The sequence below is a fragment of the Ursus arctos genome, unplaced genomic scaffold (assembly GCF_023065955.2).
Source record: "Ursus arctos isolate Adak ecotype North America unplaced genomic scaffold, UrsArc2.0 scaffold_10, whole genome shotgun sequence".
NCBI classification, from domain to species: Eukaryota; Metazoa; Chordata; class Mammalia; order Carnivora; family Ursidae; genus Ursus; species Ursus arctos.
The window spans coordinates 41950531-41973193 of NW_026622764.1; positions in this window are offsets into that span (position 1 = coordinate 41950531).

Genomic DNA, 22663 nt, shown 5'->3' on the forward strand with positions numbered 1-22663 from the left:
TGCTTCCTCAATTTCTTTCATGAGTATTCTATAGTTTTCTGAGTACAGATCCTTTGCCCTCTTTGGTTTGGTGTATTCCTAGGTATCTTATGGTTTTGGGTGCAATTTTAAATGGGATCAACTCCTTAATTTCTCTTTCTTCTGTCTCATTGTTAGTGTATAGAAATGCAACTGATTTCTGTGCATTGATTTTATATCCTGACACTTTGCTGAACTCCTGTATGAGTTCTAGCAATTTTGGGGTGGAGTCTTTTGGGTTTTCCACATAGAGTATCATATCATCTGCAAAGAGTGACTTCATTAGAGAGAAGGAAAATAACATTGGTCAGAAACTTGTATCTCCATAAAACAAGGAAGAGCATCAAAGAAGGAATAAATGAAGATAAAACAAAACCTTTTAACTTTGTTTATTTATTTATTTATTTATTTATTTATTTTCATTTATTTATTTTTTGAGAGAGAGAGAATGTGAGCAGGAAGGGAGAGTGAGAGGGAGAGAGAGGATCTTAAGCAGACTCCATGCTCAGAGCAGGGTTTGATCTCACAATCCTGAGATCATGAGCTGAGCCGAAAATAATAGCAGCAAATACAAAATTCCTAGAAATAAATCTGCCAAATATGTGCAAGACCTATACACTGCAAATTATAAACATTACTGAGGGGTGCCTGGGTGGCTCAGCTGTTAAGCGTCTGCCTTCGGCTCAGGTCATGATCCCAGGGTCCTGGGATTGAGCCCCGCATCCAGCTCCCTTCTCGACGGGAAGCCTGTTTCTCCCTGTCACACTCCCGTTGCTTGTGTTCCCTCTCTCACTGTCTCTCTCTGTCAAATAAATAAATAAATAAAATCTTAAAAAAAAAATTTGCTGGGAAAAATAATGAAGATCTAAATAAATAGAGAGGTATACTGTGTTCATGTATTAGAAGATACTATATTGTTAAGATGTTAGTTCTCCCCAGATTGACCCAGACTCAATTCAATTCCAATCAAAATCTTGTAGGTTTTTTTTTTTTTTTAATTTGGCAAGCTTTTTCCAAAATTCACATAGAAGGATTCAGAATAGCCAGATTCATTTCCATATTTATAATCAGTTGATTTGTGACAATGAGGCATAGTAAATTCATTGAAGAAACAATAATATTTTCAACACATAATACTGGAAAATTAAATATCCATATGTGAATAAAATCAATCATTTTATAATAATATCAATTGCAAAAAATACATTATGATCCATACTTTGAAATAAAAAGTAACTCAAAATGTATTATAGATCTAAATTTAAATTTAGATCTCTAAAATCTCAAAAAAATATATATATATATAGAAAATAATCTTTGTGACTTTAACGTAAGGAAATATTTCTTAGCTCCCAGATAAATAAAAGATCCATTTAAAAAATTGAAAAAAAAAAAGATTAAATTTGATCAGAATTAAGAACTATGTCTCCTTTAAGGACAATGTTAAATGGTTGAAAACATCAGCTGAAAACTACAATATTTGCAAATTGCATTTCTAATAAAAGGCTTATATTCACAATACATAAAGGCAACTTAAGTTTTAAATATCCTTTAACTTAAGAAATAAAACAAATCTCAATTTAAAGAAGTTTTAAAAATGAACAGATAATTCACTGAAGAAAATATGTAGATGAAAAAGAAGCACATAAAAATATGTTTAATATCCTTAGTCATAAGGGAAAAGCAAATTAAAATCTCAATGAGAAAACTCTACAAGTCTATTAGAATGCAAAAAATGTCAAGTGTTTTCAAGAATGTGGAATAACTGAAACTCTCATGCACTGCTCGTCCAGCTATAAAATTGTAAAACCAATTGTTGAACGTGTTGGTAATTTCTCAAAAGGTAAACTTATGTCTGTCATATGACTTAGTCTTTCTACTTCTAAGTATAAAACCAAGAATGAAATTGTATATATGAATTGTATATGTCTATACGATTATTGTTTTATTTATTTTATGTATTTGTTTGTTTTTACTCCAAACTAGAAAAAGAAAACTAAAAAGCTTGTCAAAGGGGAACAGATAAACAAATTGTGATATGTTCATATAATATAATTCTCATTAGTAAACAAAATTGGAATGTTTAATAAGATTTAAATATTTTTTTCATGATGAGACACACAACACACGTGGACACATGAAATACAGAATTCTTTGTTATTTATCCCCCAGAAAGTGAGAAGACCGTCAGGAGGGCCACACAATTGGCTGTATGGTGAGCAGGCTAACAGCCATCTAGGGCTGCAGGGGGCAGATTGTGTTTGCCACAGGCCTTAGATTGGTTTCCAGGGCTCTGTCTGGATTGGCTAATTCGAATACACTCTCCAGTTCCAAGGCATAGGGGTTATCTCCCATCTTATCTTGTTCCTGGCCCCTTCACTGATTACAGCAGATGCAAACTGACCCCTGAATGTGAGCACTTGATAAGCGAAGTGGGTGGAGTATAGATTTCTATGGTTCAGGAAAAGGAACTGACCAGCTTTTAGCAAGGATGTTGAAACTGGGTCAAGACAGAGTTTAAAAAAATAAGTACATTACAGTGATAGATGTAATAACAAGGATGAATCTCAAAATAGTTTTGCTGAATAAAAGAAACCAGATTTTTAAAACTACATAATGTATGATTTATTATCTCATTTACATAAAATTTTAGAAAATTCAAACTAATAACAGGTTGCCTAGAATGGGGAAAGAGGATGATAATGGGAAAGAGAGTTAAAATGTGGAGTGGTTAGAAACCTTGTGGATTGATGGATATGTTCATTCTTTTATTATTTGTTTTTGTCTTAATTTCCTGGGTGTGCATATATATAGATATTTATCAAAATGTGTGATTTTCATATTGCAGTTTATTGTAGGTTCATTATACCACAATAGGCCTTTAAAATGTGTCAATATTAAAAAAATTACTATTTTTATTATTTTGTACTAATTTTATAAATGAATTAAAAAATAAACTTAAAACATATTAACTCCCCAAATTTCACACAGTAAGATATTTCAGAACATCAAATTCTTATTTTTCATCATTTGCAATTTTACTTTTATGAAACTTTTAGTAAAACTCTTTTTTCTTCTTTGAAAATCACTTAATATTTCATGTATGATATGGTATTAAAGACGGAATGTTTATATCTCCCCCCAAAAAATTCATATTTGAGACCCTCTGCTCCCACGTTATGGTATTAGGAGATGAAACCTCTGAGAATCAATTAGGATTAAATAAGATCTTAAGGGTGGAGTCCTCATGAAGGGGAAGAGTGCCCTCAATAAGAGTCATGAGAGAGCTTGCTCCCTCTCACTGCTCTCTGCCACATGAGGATACATGGAGAGAAACTGGCATTCTGCAACCTACAAGACTGTTCTCATCAGAACCCAACCATGGTGGCACCCTGATCTTGGACATCCAGCTTCCAGAACCAGGAGGAATATATTTCTGTTGTTTAAAACTATCCAATCTATGGTATTTTTGGTATAGCAGCCCAAGCTTAGACATATAATAGACACTTTTTTCCATGCTTCCAAATTACTCATTTATACTGCTCTTCTTTCCCCTTTTATGTGCCTTTTGAAATTTCTATTTTATAATTTGTTTTCTATTCATTTCACTTAATATATTTTTATATCTCATAATTAAAATTAAATTCTATTTATAACAGATTTCAGTATACTTAGTGAGGAATGTAGCTGCAACAGTTTTTCACAATCGCAATATTCCTCATAACTAGATCAAATCATTCCAAATGCAGTCTTCTTTTAATAGGTATCCACTGTTAATTTTATCTTTTCCACAGACGATTATTAATGGGACACTGTGCTTCATTATATGGCTACATGCCCTCAACCTCTTTCAATGTCTTTCATTCATTTTCCTATTCTAGTGCCTGGAAATAATTCAGAAAGCATTAACAGTTTCTCTATTATTCTAAATTATGTTTCTTCAAAAATTTGACCAGTATAATGCCTATTATGCACAACGTGTTTATAGAAAATGCACCTCAAACACACAATCAGAGCAATTTACATTTTAAATCTACTATATAGATGTTTAAGATAATCTTTCCCCCAAATAATCAGTATTGCGAAACTGTCACATAAACTCTGTATGTTAAAGAGATTATTTTGAATTGAGTTATTATTGGAAATCTCGCATACTTATGTCCTTAAATTATTAAAGCTGTATCAATTTTTTTTTCTATGAACAGTTTGGAGTAACAAATTAGGCAGATCCATAATATTTTTAAATGTTGAAACAATATTGTTATATTTTACTAATATTTAAAAGTGCTTCTAATTTATTTTAGAAAAAAATGAAATTTGTATATTATCTTAAATAAGGAGATTCTTTAATAAGGCAATTAAAGTGACCGTATCACTATCAGAAAATATTATATATAATTTTAATTATGAAATATTAAAAACTACTAATATTTTGGGTTAGTTCTCTCAGGATTATTTCTACCTGTATGGAACACTTCTCCACACCAAACTCATAGACATACATTGAAATGTCTTCTGTTTTGGTATTTTTAATTTATTTTTTATTTTATTTTTTTAAAGATTTATTTGTTAATTTAGGGGGGCATGAGCAGGGCAGAGCAGGGGCAGAAGGAGAGAGAGAGAGAATCCTCAAGCAGAGTCCTTGCTGAGCATGGAGCCCAAGGCGGGGCTCAATCTCAGGACCCCGAGATCATGACCTAAGCCGAAATCAAGAGCTGGCCATTCAACCGACTGAGCCACCCAGGTGCCCCTTGACATCTTTTAAACTAAGAAACAGAATATAAGATGCTATCAACAGATGACAGGGTAAAAAAATTAGACTTTTCTCTCCCAATAATTGTTGAAATGTGCAAAATAAATAAATAAATAAGTTATGAAACAGCCAAAGAAACAGAAACAAAACTTCAAGCTGTAACATTTGAAAAAAATATATATAGCAGCAAAAAAAAAAAAAAAAAAAAAAAAAAGATATTCTGGCTGAGACCAGCAAGGCTCCTAACCCTGGCCCTGAAAAGAAGATGGAGTATTGAGTGAGAAAGGAAGGTAAATAGAGCAATACTCAGAATTGTCAGAAATTCCTCACTACTTCAAACAAAGTAGAATTGGGGTCAGGGAGGGGAAAAGTGGAAAATTATGCCTCTGTCTCTGTGATTTTTGTCCTGCGTTCTGGTGGGGACTATTAATGGAAATATCTGCTGTAAAGAGCCATGTCAAACCGGCCAGGTGAACAAACACAAAGGTCACCCCTGACAAAAGCATATGCGCTAGGCTCCACACATGCCCTGTTCCTTCGTTTATTTAACATAACTTTCCTGAGTGCATCCTAAGAAAGAGCAACTATTCCGGACGTTAGCACTAATGACAATAATGAGATAGCATGAGTCTATTCTTATGGACTTTAAATTCTACTGGGTGAGAGGGAGACAGGATAAGATTATAGAATGTAGATTATTTCAGGTCATAATGAATAACTGAACTAAACCATGAAGAATAATGTGATGAAGAGAATCTAGGATGACAGGGTGGGCACCATTAGAGTGGCAAGGCCTCTCTGAGAGGATAATGTGTGAACTGTAGCCTAAATGAAGGATCCAGAGCAAAGATCAGGAGACAGAGTGATCCAAGCAGAGGGCAGAGGAAGAACAGAGGCCCTGGGGGAAAACAGGTTCATCAGATTCCCTAATATCAATCCCTAGATTGATAATGAGCTAGAGTAAGACACACAGAGAATAGAAAACAAGCCAGATCATGCATACCACGGGAAAGCTAGGGCTTTATCTGAACTAGAGTTGGAACTCACAGGAATATCTAAAATTGGAGAGTGAGACGATGTGCCTTGCACTTTTAAAAGTTCATTCTGGAGGATGTGTGGGAAATGGGTTTCCGAATGCAGCACACAGGTCAGTTGCAGGCTATTCCAGAAATCCACATGAGTGGAGATAATGGGTAATAACTTGGTAATACTGGCTAGGGAAGAGGTTGATGAGATATTTATTAGTGTTTATGAACCAGGTGTGTGGAAAGTGGAACATAATAGAATATGATCTGAACTCCAGATTATGCTTCCAGGGATATAAAACACATTTCTGAGTATATGAAGAGGAGCTGGATCAGGATGAATTTCAGAAGACAGAACGGAGCTGAAGTGCTACCAGAAAAGCTCTACTGAGGGGGGCGCCTGGGTGGCACAGCGGTTGGGCTTCTGCCTTCGGCTCAGGGCGTGATCCCGGCGTTCTGGGATCAAGCCCCACATCAGGCTCCTCCTCTGGGAGCCTGCTTCTTCCTCTCCCACTCCCCCTGCTTGTGTTCCCTCTCTCGCTGGCTGTCTCTAGCTCTGTCAAATGAATAAATAAAATCTTAAAAAAAAAAAAAAAAAAGAATATGCTCTTTCCTGAGACTAGATTTTCAGCACATGACATGGGAAACAGAAGCCATGAAGAAACATACCATGCCAGGCGCGGAGAGGCTGGTGGACACAGAGTTTCTAGAGCTTGTTCTCCAAGCTATCCCAGCTGCAGGCTGCTTGATTTTCTGGAGATCTTTTTGATCCTGTTTATTCCTCAGCATCACCTTCCTACCTTTCATGAAATGTGTAAGCTCTTTAACATCCTTAAATAAATAAATTTACTTGTCACCAATGTTATCTCTGTTGTTGCCATTGTTCACAGTGAAATAACCAACTGACATACAAAAAGTATGGATGGCTGGTGCCATAAAGTTGTAAATCCAGTGATTAGGGGGGAAAAAAGGAATAAAGAAATATATAAGGAAGAGTCAGAGGCTAAGAACCCCTGAAAACTTGACACAATTCTGAAAAAAGAGATGGCCTACAAGATCCAAAATACTTTTATTAAGCCATACCAATTAAAACACTGGGAATCTGCATACTAATTAATGAGCAAATAGATGACTAAGTAAATAGAAGAGTCTAGGAATGCAGAAATATAACTAAACACACCTGGAAAATTGATAGTACTGCCTTCTGTATTAGTGGGAAAAGACAGACTGTTCTATAAATGGAATATAAAATTATCCGTCCACATAAATAAGATAAAGTTATAACATACATTACTCTATACACAGGTATGAATTTGAGGTATCTTTAAATTAAAATGAGAAAAGAATAAAACTCTAGATTTATTATATTTTATGGACTAAAATCTGAACAGAAATAAAATCTGTTCTACAGAATGACAATGTAAAGAAATTAAATGACAAATCACAGAGACTGAGTACACATTTCCCACACAAATACATTAAAAAATAATAAATTGTATTATATATAGACTTTACCCATAAATAATTTTGAAAACAATCTACTTATATAAACAAAAGTTTCTAAGAGGATACAAGCACATGCAAAGATATTCAACCTGATAACCATTTAGGAAAATACAAATTAAAGCAATAGTGAGACACCATCTCATGGGACCAAGAATGACAATACCAGTTGACGGTAATGTTGTAACTAAACTCTATGTCTTCCACACTGCTGGTAGGAGTATAAATTATTAAAACCACGTTGAAGGACAATTTCACAGTATCAAATATTAAACTTATCCTGTGACATGGAATACATAGAAATATATATCCAAGGGGAATGTCTTCCTCAAAAGTGCATAAAATGTTTATTGCCACTCATTAAAAATATTTATGGTAGTGTTGTTTATAATAGTGAAAAACTGATGAACATAAATGTTCATCCATAAGAGTATAGATAAATAACAGCAGCAATAATAACAATAGCATTTATTCCATATTGAGCAATTGCTCAATATTTTACTAATTTCTAAATATTTTTACTTGTATTAAGTTATTTTATCTTCATTAAAAAGCTAAGAAAGCTGCTATTATTAATCCCATTTTAAAGATAACAAAACTGATGCAGAGTTTAATTATGTAAATTGTTCACAAAAGATCGCAAAACCAGCCAAGACGGAGCCAAGATCCAAATTACTCAATATGGTCTAGAAGCCACTATCTTAACCATCCTTCTACTATAATATAATATACACCAAGTTATGTGGTATGTGTGTGCATGTGTATCTCCATCCAATGGAGTAAGATTCAGTCATTTAAAAAAATGAATGCAAGTTCTATGAATCAACTTGAGTACATCTTAAAAACTTAATACCAAGCAGCAAATCAAGTTGCACAACAATCTGTGTAACCACTCCTCACACAGCTGCTGTTCTGCGTAATCCCAGAGGGTGCCATTCACTTTGTGCTCTAGGGGCTGCAGTCTGCAAAGAACGCAACGTAAATGGTGCCCACTACCCAGAAGTGCTGATTTCTTAGTCTCTCCAGCACTAATGCCGAGATCCATATGCGAATTACTTTGGTGACTTTTAATAGTTTCTCATTTCTGCCCTTGTCGTCTTTTCCAACACGACACCGGAGAGATCCTCTTAAAAATTAAGCCAGATAATCTAATTCGTCTGTACAATATCTTCTTACATCTTTTCCTCTCACTCAGGGTCAAGTGAAAGTCTTTACAGTGACTGGCAACATGCTAGAGAATATGGTCTTGCCTTACCTCATTGACCCTTATGTCTACCACTCTCCTGCTGTCCATCCCAAATTGACACACTGTACTCATTAACTTTTTCAACCAGAAGATCATACTCCTTAGGGTTATTCTACTTCTTCAGTACATCTTCTACCCCAGGTATCTACAAGTACCATTCCTTCAGCTCATTCGAGTAGTGCTGTGAATGTCTCATTTTCACTACAATCCTTCCTGCTAACATTATTTAACTCGTCAACCTACTCCCTTGCAGGCTGGTTTTCTCCAATGCTTTTCTCACCTTATAATATGCTATCTATTTTAATTATTTGTGGATCTGCCATTCACCCACTTCAGTGTAAATAGCATGAAAGCAGAGATTTTTGTCTCTGTTGTTCACTAATATTTCCTAGTATCCAGAGGAGGTTGCTATACATCACTAATTCATACATTATTTACATACATACATATAGTAATGCTATACATTACTAATTCATCTTTTATTATTTCTTTGGATTTATATGTTAATGGAATACATATAAAAACTGGTGCTACAAGTATATTTATCAAATTCATTCTTATGTATTATTATTTGATTAAAATTTTTTTTTTTTTTTCTGAGGGATGAGTAAGAGAAAGAGTCTGGGATGGTGGAGCAGACCCTGTCAGTGATCCTAAGAAGGAGTTAGTCCTAATACATTTATTTATAGAATTGTTCCTTGAAGCCTGGAATAAACAGTGGGCTACAGCAATTGAGGTAAAAATGCTGTAATTGCATTGGAAGAGTATAAAATAAGGCTTTCAGGAAACTCAGAGAAGTTTCATTATAATACAGTATATTATAATGGATCTATTAGGTAAGACTAGAGAAACCATCAGATGACCATGTTTCCTTCATTTAAGTAACCAGGAGTACAGTAATAAAATCTGCTACCAAGTCATAAGGTCAAGCAGATGCAAAAGGAGTCCATCATATAATGGTCCTGGGACATACAGAATCAAGTCCAAGCAGATATGAGGGTACATAAATGGGTGATGAAGACTCCTACTGGCCCTAGTAACACTAATATCTCCTCAGTAACTCACACATTCATACATATAGCCTCATGAGTAGTTTCCTTTGGTGAAGAAGAAAAAAATCCAGGTATGATATATGGAAAACTCAATATGTTACTGTGAACAAAAGATAGACACCCCATGTTGGCATTACCTGAAAGACAGAATGAGGGGAAATCATTCCAGTGGACTTAGACATACCTGGCCATAAACTTGGTGGACGAATCTCTTAGACTGGTGGTTCAGAAGTCTGAAAGAATAAGATAGGACAATCAAGAAGAGAAAACTCTGTGATAGAAGGATGTGGATATACCTAGGTAAGTACAATGCTCACTAGAGAGCATATGCTGCAGAGGAAGTATTCAATAAACAGGAAGACAGAACACCCCTCCAGCGGATGTCCCCTAGCTCTGACCTCAGCCGTCCCAAGCATGTGCACAACGGCAGATGAATATCATAGTCATTGTATCAGGGATGGAAGCTGTAACATGGACCTAACAGCATGAGCTTCCTTTGTTAAGGTGGATCTACCATCTGCAGCTGCTAAATATGCAACCTGTCAGCAGTAGACACCAACGCTGGGTCCTTCATATAGTACCGTCCCTCAAAAAGACTCATCAGTCTCTTGCTGGCAAGTTGACACATGGGAACCCTTCCACCCTGAAGGGGATAGTAATTTCAAGATTGATTCATGTTCTGTTAATGATTTAACCTACCCACACCCCTACACCAGCACCACCATCTGAGGGTACGCAAACATCTGATTTAACAACATAAGATCCATAACCTCCCCTCAGACCAAAAAGATCTCACATAACCTCACCTCAGACCAAAAGACTTATTTTAGACGTGAAAATGAGCACTTGATCACAAAATCCTCTGGATGTACCTTAGACTGCAATCACTTGGAAACTTCTGGCCTGACAGCCCCTTGAAATGGCCTCCACAAGGGTCAGATAATATCACATTGGGTATGACATCCCAGGATTAGGGAATTATCCTTTAGGATTGGTATAGAAGTTAAACTAGTAGTCCTTGCATAGTAAAATGCCCCCCCATATCATAAAAAACAGAATCCATGAAACAGACGAATCGGGCGTGTTCAGGGTGGTATGGCCGTAGACAGAATCCATGAAACAGATATAGAATTGGCAGTGACCCTCTGTCACCATTACTCTCTGTTTACTTTGGTTTTGTGCTTTACTGCTTGTAAAACTTTAGATTTGGCAGAATTACAAGAGCAAGATTCAAGAGGTAGAATGTTTTCATTTGTGGACATAGGTTGCACGGAACCTAAGCAATGATATCACATGGTCATTCTGGACTCCTCATGTCAGTGCACTCATGGGCAAAAAAACTAATCACTACATCTGTGTGGGTAATCAACTCTGAATCTAATGAAAAGGTAGGGCTTATATTAAATAACAGGGACAGGCATAGGTCTGAAACTATGGGAATCTAGTAGAGTGCCTGTTTGTGTTCCTCTACTGAGTAAAATGTATTATAGCAACAATAGCCTGAATAAGGGTCTGGGTAGCACTACCAGGCAAGCCATCTATAACAGGAGATGTGCTGCCTCTTTTTTTGAAAACTATTTATTTTTATTTCTTAAATATTAATTTTAATAACTTGTTTGTATATAAAATAAATTAGTTCTACGTGCAATATATAGGGAAAATAACTTTTCTCAAAGGGTGTGTGATTAGTATTTGTCTTGTACGCCAAACTTCCTCATCTACTTGGAGCTCTTCCATTCCCTTGAGAGAAGCTCCACTGTCCTGCACCTTGATGCTGACATTGTTTAAATACTGGACCTTACCAGTCCACCTTCTGGTTTTGTGGATTCCTAGTAACAGCGCAGAGCCTGAGAGGTACACCATCAATCAGTGCTATGATTTTCCAAAACCTGTAACATATATTCATCCAGTGTGGGGAAGCCCCTCTAAGACTGGCCCACTCCCCACACGAGAATGTTTCATGCTTTATCAGAGAGGAACCAGCATTATGAGAAGAGTATCTGTCTCTTGGGTACCAGAAGTGATTATTATATTAATAAAAATATATGTAATATATTAGCACTGTATGGATGTCTTTCCCTTACTTTTATCACTTTGCAATAGTTTTGAAAGACATCTGGCAACCCTTGCAAAAAGAAGAGAGATTTGGACTTCTTAAAAAGTTTTTCATATTACCAAAACATTTCAAATTTCCTTGTTATGGTGCATAGGAGTCTTCAATGAGATACTTAGCATTTTTTACTGCTAATACTTAGCAGTTTTACTGAAATATAATTTATATATGGTAAAACATACTCATTGGGGTGTATAATTCAATGATGTTTAAGTATATTTGCAGAATACATCACAATAATCCAATTTTAAATGATTTCCATCACCCCCAAAAAGCAACTCCATACCCGTTTGTAATCATTTCCACTGCCACTCCCAGGCCTACTATGTAGCCATAAGTCTACTTTTTATCTACTACATACTTTCCTTTTCCAAACATTTCATGTAAATGAAATCATACAAAATGTACAATGTGTGGTCTTTTGTGTCTGACTTCTTTCATTTGGCATCATGTTTTGACATCCACACTTGACACTTGCTATGAAACAAGCAAGGAGGGGCGCCTGGGTGGCTTAGTCGTTAAGTGTCTGCCTTTGACTCAGGGTGTGATCCCGGCATTATGGGATCGAGCCCCACATCAGGCTCCTCTGCTGGGAGCCTGCTTGCTCCTCTCTCAATCCCCCTGCTTGTGTTCCCTCTCTCGCTGGCTGCCTCTTGCTCTGTCAAATAAATAAATAAAATCTTTAAAAAAAAAAAAAAAAAGAAAGAAACAATCAAGGAAAATAAACTACACTAAAATATAGAGGCTCCTTAAAAGGCTTCATGCAGAAAATGTGGTATAATGAAAAAAAATCGAATTTTTCTCCTTAAGGATGATATTTCTAAAATTTCATGGTGACACTGATATGAAGCCCATGCCACTGTGAGGTAGCAACTCAACAGTCTATCTCATCAAGAATTATTTCATTTTATTTTACAGAATATTTCTGAGACCTACAATCCCACTAATCACACATGTTAAAAATTTTGTTTTTATTTTAAAATTTTTTTAATTAAACCTGGAAATTATTTTAGAATCTAAGACCTTGAGAACTAACTGTACCCTAGGATATCTAAGTAATATAATTTACAAGTGAGGCAAAGGAAAATTATCTTTATCTACATGGAGTTTATGATACTGATGTTCAAAAGAGTGCTTAAAAACTGTCAAAAATTTTCAAAATGCAGTACTTTCCGTTCCTTTTTGGTATCTTTGCAGAAGAGTATAATTTTGTGTAATTTTTCCTAGCAGTTACCAGAATGAGACTATTAAGTATAAAATCTAAAATGCATGAGAGAGAAGGTAAGATTATGAAAAACATAAGGCATTTGTGCTGAAATCATTTACTCCTTTAAGATTTTCCCCAAGTTAACTAACAGAATTAACTTCAGAAGTACCTTTGCTCTCTACCTTAGTTTCCCTCATAGATTTATACTGAAATGCCTTAAGGCCTGGCGGGATAGGGATAGTCCTGTTGTTCTTTGGCCATGCTCTGGGTGGTGGTAGCAATTCAGAGAGAATTGCTGTAGATAAGCCCAGGCAGGAGAGGAAGAGCTGAAGGGAGGACTCAGTCTTGGCAGATTCTTGTGCCCAAGCAGTCTTGGCAGATTCTTGTGCCCAAGAGCCACTGCTCTTGTGGGACCATGTGAATGAACTTGGGCGTGGAACACATCAGCATGATTATGATAAATTATAGGTCTGTGACCTGAACTCTTTTTTCTTAGGCTCAGCCTTAAGACAGAAAAGTATAAGGCATACAGAACAAAAAGTCAGAAACACCTAACAAAGTTAGCAAAAAGCGTAATTGAATAAACATACAATAACAAATTCAAAGAGCTTATATGAATTTTACTGCATGGACTTTTTGCGTGCAAAAGTGTCAAACTGGCACATTTTCTTGTACCAAATAAAATTATAATAGTAATTGCCTTAAATAAATATGTGAAATCTAGTCATTGAGTTGTTTCCTATTATGCTTCAAGGAAAAATTTATACAAAAGCATAAAGTTAGAAAAACTATAGCTGCCAGTTTTCAACCCAAAATTCCTGAAGATAAAGATTGGCTCTGTAAACCATTCATTTATCATGAGCAAATACCGTGATAAGAATTCAGCATCTGTTAGGTAATAAACGCAGTAGTCTACTATTGGTTTAAAAAAAATCAAATTTTTATCTCACCTTGAGAAATGTGGAAATCAGTCTTATAAATTGTCAAATCTATCTAAGCAGTGACTATGCCACTTTGAGCAAAAAGTTACCACATCTGTGTTAGTAATTACTAATGCAAAATGTGCTGGTTTTAACTGTTATAGTCTTGCTAATGAAGTCTGAAGAACATGAACCAAAAATTAAAAACTTTTCCTTCTGATAACAGAAGCGACAAGGGCAAACATATGCGGCATATGGCTAGCATGTTGGAAAAAATATTTGAACTGCATATAAATCTTTGTCATACACTGTCTCTCTGAAGAAAAAGGAACAAGCAAACTGGAGCCATTTAGATAACTAAATGTAAAATTTAATGTAAAATTTTGACTTTATTTTAGGCATTCTTCTTCCAACAAATATTTTATGAGTGCCTGATACGTGGCACAGTAGTCTGGCAATGTGAATATAAAATGCCATATGTTCAAGTAACTTATATTCTAGTGTGGGAGACAGGCAAAAATTCATAAAATATTAGTACACAAAGCAGTGAAATAAGATATTAAATGGATGACTAAAAGCAAGAATGTCATACTATTAAAAGAAGTATGGATTAGGGATGGTTTCCAAAACAAAGGAAAATGTGGTCAGTTTTCAATAACTAAAGGCATTCATTCAATCTAGAGGAATTACTTTTATTATTAAATTATGTGTTTTCCAATTTCGTGTTCAAATGTCCTTCGTCTCATGAAACAAGGTTAACTATCAATAATATTTTTGTAGGCTTATGTGAAAAACTAAAATGTTAGCAACCTTCTTTCATCTCCACCCCCCCCCCTTTTTTGGATATATAAAATTTAGGGCAATATTGATTTGGCATAGAGCGTGCACACCAGTTAAAACTAAAACTCATCCTGTCCCAGGAGACTTGGAAGTATGTAAGTACCTGGGGGAAAGGACTTTTGTGTTTGACTTGAAGTGTAAATCATTAAACACTTTAACCTTTTAGGGCTAAAGAAACGTTGTAGCAGAAAATGTTTGCCCAGATTCTCAGAGTTCAGCAAAACACAGAAGGAGGGCTGGACTCAATATGAAGGTATCAAAAAAAGTCTCCAAGGGTCATCACCAGCATTTCACTTCCATTAATGAGACATTGTGAAATGGTAACGGCACATAACATTGTCCTTAAAATTCACCTCCATGGAGGCATCTAGCCTAGAACTATAGTCCAGTCCTGGCTCTGCTAACTGAGATGGTAAGTGACAACCAAATCTAATTCATGAACATATGCAATTATGCCTGCATTTTCCAATGTCTTGGGAAATTTTGTAAGCTTTCAAGCTAACATACAAGTGGAGATACAAGAGAACACATGGAGATGGGCCTTCCTTTAATAGGATCTTCTGAGGTCAAGACTGACAGTGGTGGAGGAGATGGGCTACCAATAAGTCCCATTATAACTACATCACAGACTTTTTTCACCCTACTAAACAACATTTTACACATTTTTCTTTTTATGCAAATGTTTGCACTTTGTCTTGCACTCCACTGAGAAAACAGAAATAGCCTTAAGAAAATATATTCATCTGAAAATTAGAGAATTTATAGATCTACCCTGATATTGACCACTGCTCTCTGCCTTAACTCCTGTTAGAGGAAGGAGTTATTAAACATATACGTCCCACTCCCAACTTACCCATGATTTCTGAAGGGCTTCATTTCTCCTTTCCATTATCATCAATGTTTTAAGTTCTTAAGTCAATCATTCCCCTTAGAAATACATTCTTGGGGCACCTGGGTGGCTCAGTCGGTTAAGACTCTTGGTTTCGTCTCAGGTCATGATCTCACGGACCTGAGATCCAGCCCCTCATCAGGTGCAGCATTAAGCACAGAGTCTGCTCAAAGATCCTCCCTCTCTCTCTCCTGCCCCTCCCCCCACTTGTGCACACACACTCTCTCTCTAATAAACACAATCTTTAAAAAAATAAAATTCCTGGAAATACAAACATTCTTTAGTTTCCCTACCATTACAGAAACAAAAACACAAATTAACTATAACTCCACATCTGCTTCCTGCTTTTTGGATCCCTTTCACAAAATAAGCTCTCTGAAGGGAGCCCTACACTTGTATTTTTCTCTATCTCACTCTCATTTCCCTAGTCCCAACTAAATCTATAATAAGGTTTTCGTGTTGTCCATTTCACTGAAACTTCTGTGTTTTAAGTCACCATTAACTGGAGTGAATATACTTCCCAGTTTTCATCAGGCAGCTTTGCTTTACACCTGGTGCTGTAGAAAGTAGTGGCTAATAGTTGATAATATTCCTTTTCACTCTCAAAGCTTAATTGATAATAAGTTATATTATGTTGCTCTACCTACCTTGTCATATAGAGTTCATTTTTTACTATAAATCATAGCAGCCAGAAAAGGTGATCTCAGGTTCTTTCAAATTTTTCTTTTCTTTGTTCCAATTGACATCTCATTATCCTGGTGGATCAGGTGCAGTCGTCCTTACCAAGTTTTCCTTTTGCACCACTCTATTTCCCACACTCATTCAATGAGGGACATGTAACGGGTTCTAGCTGATAAAATGTGTGGGAAATAATGTGAGTCACTTGCATATGTCAACAGTGAAAATCCAGATATGACTCTCTAGCCCTTTTCTTAATAAAAAACTGGATGTTTCAAATTATACTTCTATAAGATGGTTTAGTATCCATCAGTGAGGTCCCAGTGTGACTTTATGGAGCACAGTCCTCTGCTGACTGAGGGAGCACAGAAAGCATGAGTGAGAAATGAGCTTTTGTAATATTGAACACTGATTTAGAGTAGTTTGTTATAGAAATGTGCCCTGGCCTATTCTGAATAATACACCTACCTTAATGTTTTCTCATCCTCAATCTTTATCTGGTTCTGCCTTAGTTACTTGACATTAAATATATCACACTATCACATCAGAAGATTCTATTTTCTTCCTAATGTTTATTATTACTTACTTGTTTCTGTGATTGTTTGACCTCCAATTAGAATGCAAGCCTCATCGGAGTTTGAAATGTATTTGCCTTATTTACCAACGGGTGACCAACTTCAGAACACTGCCTGTCACCAAGTAGTTACTTTGTACTCTTGAATGAGCAAAAGAATATATTCTGGGTGAAGAAATCTGAGACATGTAATTCAACAAAATCTTTAAAATACTTCTATTTGTGTAGTTATTTTTTGATTTAAAAAACCTTTTTTTTTTTTTTTTTTTGCTAGAAGATATCCAGCCCTTGCGAATTGCATTAATGTGTCAATAATTTCTAGTTTAGGAAAGATTCCTCCCAAAGTGGCCCAATGTGGATAATTTATTTAGTCCCACTTGTTTTTACTACTACTTAATCATATTCAATGGCCTGAATGTTTATATATCCCTATAATTCAAATGTTGTAATCCTAACTCCCAAAGATGATGGTATTAGAAAAGGGGCTTAAATCATGGGTGTGGAACAGGAAGAATTCCTGCTTTTAGGGGCACCTGAGTGGCTCAGTCAGTTAAGCGTCTGCCTTCAGCTCAGGTCATGATCCCAGGGTCCTGGAATCGAGCCCCACGTGGGTCTCTCTGCTTGGCAGGGAGCCTGCTTCTCCCTCTGCCTGCCACTCCCCCTGCTTGTGCTTCCTCTCTCTCTCTCTCAAATAAATAAAATCTTAAAAAAAAAAAAAAAAAAAAAAAAGAATTTCTGCCTTTATGAAAGAAGCTCCAAAGAAATCCCTCGCCCCTTTCACCACGTGGGGACATGGCAGGGGAGGTGCTAGCTGTGAACCAGGAAGTGGGATCTCACCAGAACATGACCATGCTGGCACCATGACCTTAGACATCCCTCTAATACTGTGTAAAATACATTTCTGTTGTTTATAACCCGCCCGGTCTATGGCACTTTATTAGAGCAGTCCAGATGGACTAAAACACCATCGTTACATAGAAGTGCCTTGAACATGTATTTTCTGAGTTGCTAAATACCTGGAAACATCCTCATCCTTTATCAATATTACTCACGAGCTGACTAAATGTAATATGGCTAGGTCACAAGTCTTTCCTTTCGAATCATTGTAGACTGCTTCATTTGCATCTGCCATTTGCGTTAGTACAGAAAAGAGTAAAGATGATAGGATTTTTATTCTTTAAGGTAGCCTTGCATTTTTAATATTCTTATTTTAAAAACATGCTTTATATAAGTTTTGAAAATTCAAAATATTTTTGTCTAAATATGGATCCTTTTCATTAAGTTAGAGAAGAAATGATATAATCAGTGGGAAGAATAGCCTCTTTCTTTAAAGATGAAATTTTTTTCTTCTATTTTATCTTTAATATGCCCTCTCATCTCTTCTCAATTTAGAAACTATTACTATGTATAGAACTGATTTCAATTTCTCTTAACATTTTCCACATTTTAAGTATCATTTTCATTTGTGTTTATGGGAGATTCTTTTGGATTTTTTCCTCATTCCATGATCCCACTCTGTTTATTTTCAACAGCCATTTATTTTCCTAAATGTATTGGTCTTAACACAAATATATTTTTAAATCCAAAATCCTTCTTTTTGATTTTTTAAAACTTTGATAATAAAGGCTTTATGTATTGTAGCCTTGCAACTTTTAAAAGATGAATCAGGTGTCCTAAAAAGTTATCATTTTTTTCAGTAAATCGGGGCTATTCAGAAAATAATCCTATCCTTTTCCACCACAAATTATTTTCATACATTACTTAATGTTTATTTTTCACTCCTCAGCGCAAGAAAAAAAAAACCCTCACTTGCATGGAATTGACATCATGTTTTCTAAAAGTGATTTCTGTCATATTATCTGTGATTTCTGTGTATGTCTATATTCCTATCATTCATAGTATACGCCAGTCAGGAAAATGGTATGGGAGATGCGGGTGGAGTGGCAATGAAAAAAAAAAAAAATCAAACAAAAAACAACAGCAAAAAATAAAAAAAGAAAATAGCTTAGAACGGCAGAGTTTTACCAGTCTGGTGTAGAGATAATACCATATTAGCATTAGTAGTACAAAACATTTTGTTGGTTTTACTTTCTTTTCTGCTTATTTCCATAGATATTTAGGATCTGGTAGCTCTTTACCAAACCTGACTTTCTGGTTACTGAGGTCATTTATGCAGAAGCATAATCTAAGACCTCCTCAGAGTACTATAGTTTCTGCACGAATCAGACACGGGAGAGAAAGGTCCTGTGTATTTCCACCTGCAGTACTTTAAACTGTCCTGATTTTACAACCCTAATCTGTCAACCAGACGTTAATGGGAGGATAGTTCCTATGACCATCTCCAGACAGGCAGCCCTCTTCAAAAAGGATGATTTTCAGACCTTAGGGATTTAGCTCTTCAACACCTTATCTATTAGAGATCCCTCCAATTCTCAGCCCAGAAAAAATTGTCCTCAGTCTAGTCACTTTCTTCTGTTTACATATTACGAATTTTTAAAAGAGCAATGTTTCACCTGCTATTTTATTCCTAAAGACAGCATGGTTTTCATTACACGCAGGCATGATCATGCCACGTATTTCAGTGGCTTCTCCTTGCCCTCTCTGAATATCTACCCTATATTAAAAGGTTGCCCCATTATGATACCCCCCTTCCTTCATTCTTAGGCTTTTCTAACTTGCTCAGCATAAATTTAGAGGGGGAGACACTACTCCAGGGAGGATTTAAATTTGGGGAGTACTGGGATCTAGTGCATGCTCGGTGGGCATTGAGATACATGTAGTATAATTTGGAGTGAAAAATAACTACTGGAGATTCAGGCTTTCAGTATGGACTGGGTTATGTGTGATTCCAGGACTCCGTAATCGTAAAATGCAGCTAGTTTTTGCATCTAGTTTTTACAGTTGCACATTTGGCTCTCATCCTTATGTCAGTGACTTGAAGGCTTATATCACACAGCACAGGGGAATTTTTCCCCAGTGGGTCATGGAATCCTATGGTGGCTTTACAAAACATGAGAGTAACCATCTATAAATGAACCTTGATAGCCTCAAGAAAGTCTACATGAGCTCAAGGCAATTTAAAATATGAGAGCTTCCTGAGCCTCAGAAAATGTCTGTGGGCCTGGCATGGAAGTGGTGTTATGCAGAGGCTGGGACAACCTTACACAACCACACAGGGTTAGCAAGAAACAAGTCCAGTTTTGGAATGTTGAGACATCCAACACCGTGTGCAGGCTGGGGCCCATGCCAGCTGGCAGAAAGGACCAAAGATTCCACTGTGGTAAGGAATTTCCCAAACAAGGCCTTTCATGTATTAAAAAGATGAAGTAAATATTTGCAGGCTTAACGTTGTATTTTCCAGCAGGTATACAGTATATAGTTTCTAAGCTGCAATTAAGTTCAATCTATAAAGAACACAAAGAATCCAACAGAAAAATGGACAAGAGACCTAAACAGGTATTTCACAGATGGAGAAATATAGTCAATAAATATATTAAAAATATTTATTATTGTTGGTGGTCAAGAAAATGCAAATCAAGACCACAATAAGATAAAATTCTAGACATATTTTATTGGAAAAAATTTAAAATCCAAATAATTTACTTATTATTTAAGAAATAAAATAAATGAACAAAAAAATAAAAAGCAAAGACAAAAAACAAAACAAAACAAAACAGACACTTAACTACAGAGAATAAACTGCTGGTTACCAGAAGGGAGGTGGGTGGGGGGATGGGTGAAATAGGTGACGGGGACTAAAGATATACTGATCATTATGAGCACTGAGGAGAATTGGTGAAACACTATATTATATACCTGAAACTAATATAACACTGTACGTTTACCATACTGGAATTAAAAAAAAAATTTTTAAAGGTTTTATTTATTTATTTGACAGAGAGAGAGAGACAGCCAGCGAGAGAGGGAACACAAGCAGGGGGAGTGGGAGAGAAAGAAGCAGGCTCCCAGAGGAGGAGCCTGATGTGGGGCTCGATCCCAGAACGCCGGGATCATGCCCTGAGCCGAAGGCAGACGCTTAACGACTGAGCCACGCAGGCGCCCCTGGAATTAAAAATTTTTAAAAAGTAATGCTAAATAAATTGTACCAACTCACAGTTCTATCAGCAAACTGCATTTCATGTTTACAACTATATCCTTAACATTAAGGATAGTAAACATACAGTGTTTATGGATCCCTCTTCCTCATATGAGTGAAATCATATGGTATTTGTCTTTCTCTGACTGACTTATTTCACTTAGCATTATACTCTCTAGCTCAATCCATGTTGTTCCAAATGGCAAGATTTCATTCTTTTTATGACTGAATAATATTCCATCACACACACACACACACACACACACACACACACACACACACCCCACCTCTTCCTTAGCCATTCATCTATCGATGGACAGGGGCTGCTCTCATTTTGGCTAATGTAAATAATGTTGCAATGAACAGGAATGGACGTCTTTTTGAATTAGTGTTTTTGTATTCTTTGCATAAATACCCAGAAGTGGAATCACTGAATCATATGCTAATTCTATTTTTAATAGAATTTTAAATTTTTTGAGAAACCTACATACTGTTTTTCACAATGGCTGCACCAGTTTGCATTCCCACCAACAGTGTGCAAAGGTTCCATTTTTTTACATCCTTGCCAACATTTGCTTCTTGAGTTTTTTGAGTATTGAGTCTTAGAAGTTCTTTATATATTTTGAATACTAACCCCCTATCAGATACATCGGTTACAAATATATTCTCCCATTCAGAAGGTTGTCCTTTAGTTTTGTTGATTGTTCCCTTTGCTGTGCAAGCTTTTTATTTTGATGTAAACCCAATAGTTTACTTTTGTTTTTCTTTTCCTTGCCTCAGGAGACATAGCTAGAAAAACGTTGCTATGGCTGATGTAAAAAAAATTACTGCCTGTGCTCTCTTCAAGGATTTTTATGGCTTCAGGTCTCACATTTAGGTCTTTAATCCATTTTGAGTTTATTTTTGCGTATGGTGAAAGGAAGTGGTCCAGTTTCCAGTTTTGCATGTAGCTGTCCAGTTTTCCCAGCACCATTCATTGAAGAGACTGTCTTTTTCTCAGTGTATATTCATTCCTCCTTTATCAAAGATTAACTGACCATATAATTGTGGGTTTCCTTCTGGGTTTTCTGTTCTATTCCATTGATCTATGTGTCTGTTTTTCATGCCAGTAACATACTGCTTTAATTACTACCACTTTGTAATATAACTTGAAATCCAGAATTGTGATACCTCCAGTTTTCTTTTCTTTTTCAAGATTGCTTTGGCTATTCAGGGTCCATTGTGGTTCCATACATATTTTAGGACTGTTTGTTCTAGTTCTTTGAAAAATGCTGTTGGTATTTTGATAGGGATTGCATTAAATCTGTAGATTGGTTTGGGTGTAATGGGCATCTTCACAATATTTGTTCTTTCGACCATGAGCAGGGAATATCTCGCTATTTGTTTGTGTCATGTTTGATTTCTTTCATGAGTGTTTTATAGTTTTCAGAATATAGGTTTTTCACCTCCTTGGTTACATTTATTCCTAGGTATTTTATTCTTTTTGGTGGGACTATGTTCTTAATTTCTCTTTCTGCTACTTAATTATCAGTGTATAAAAATGCAACAGATTTCTGTATATTGATTATCTAGCCTGGGATCCTGCTAACTCATTTATCAATTCTAGTAGTTTTTTGGTGCAGTGTTTAGAGTTTTCTAAATACTGTATTTTAACATCTGCAAATAGTGAAGGTTTTACTCTTTCCTTACCAATTTGGATGCCTTTTATTTCTTGTTCTTGTCTGAATGCTGTGGCTAGGACTTCCACTA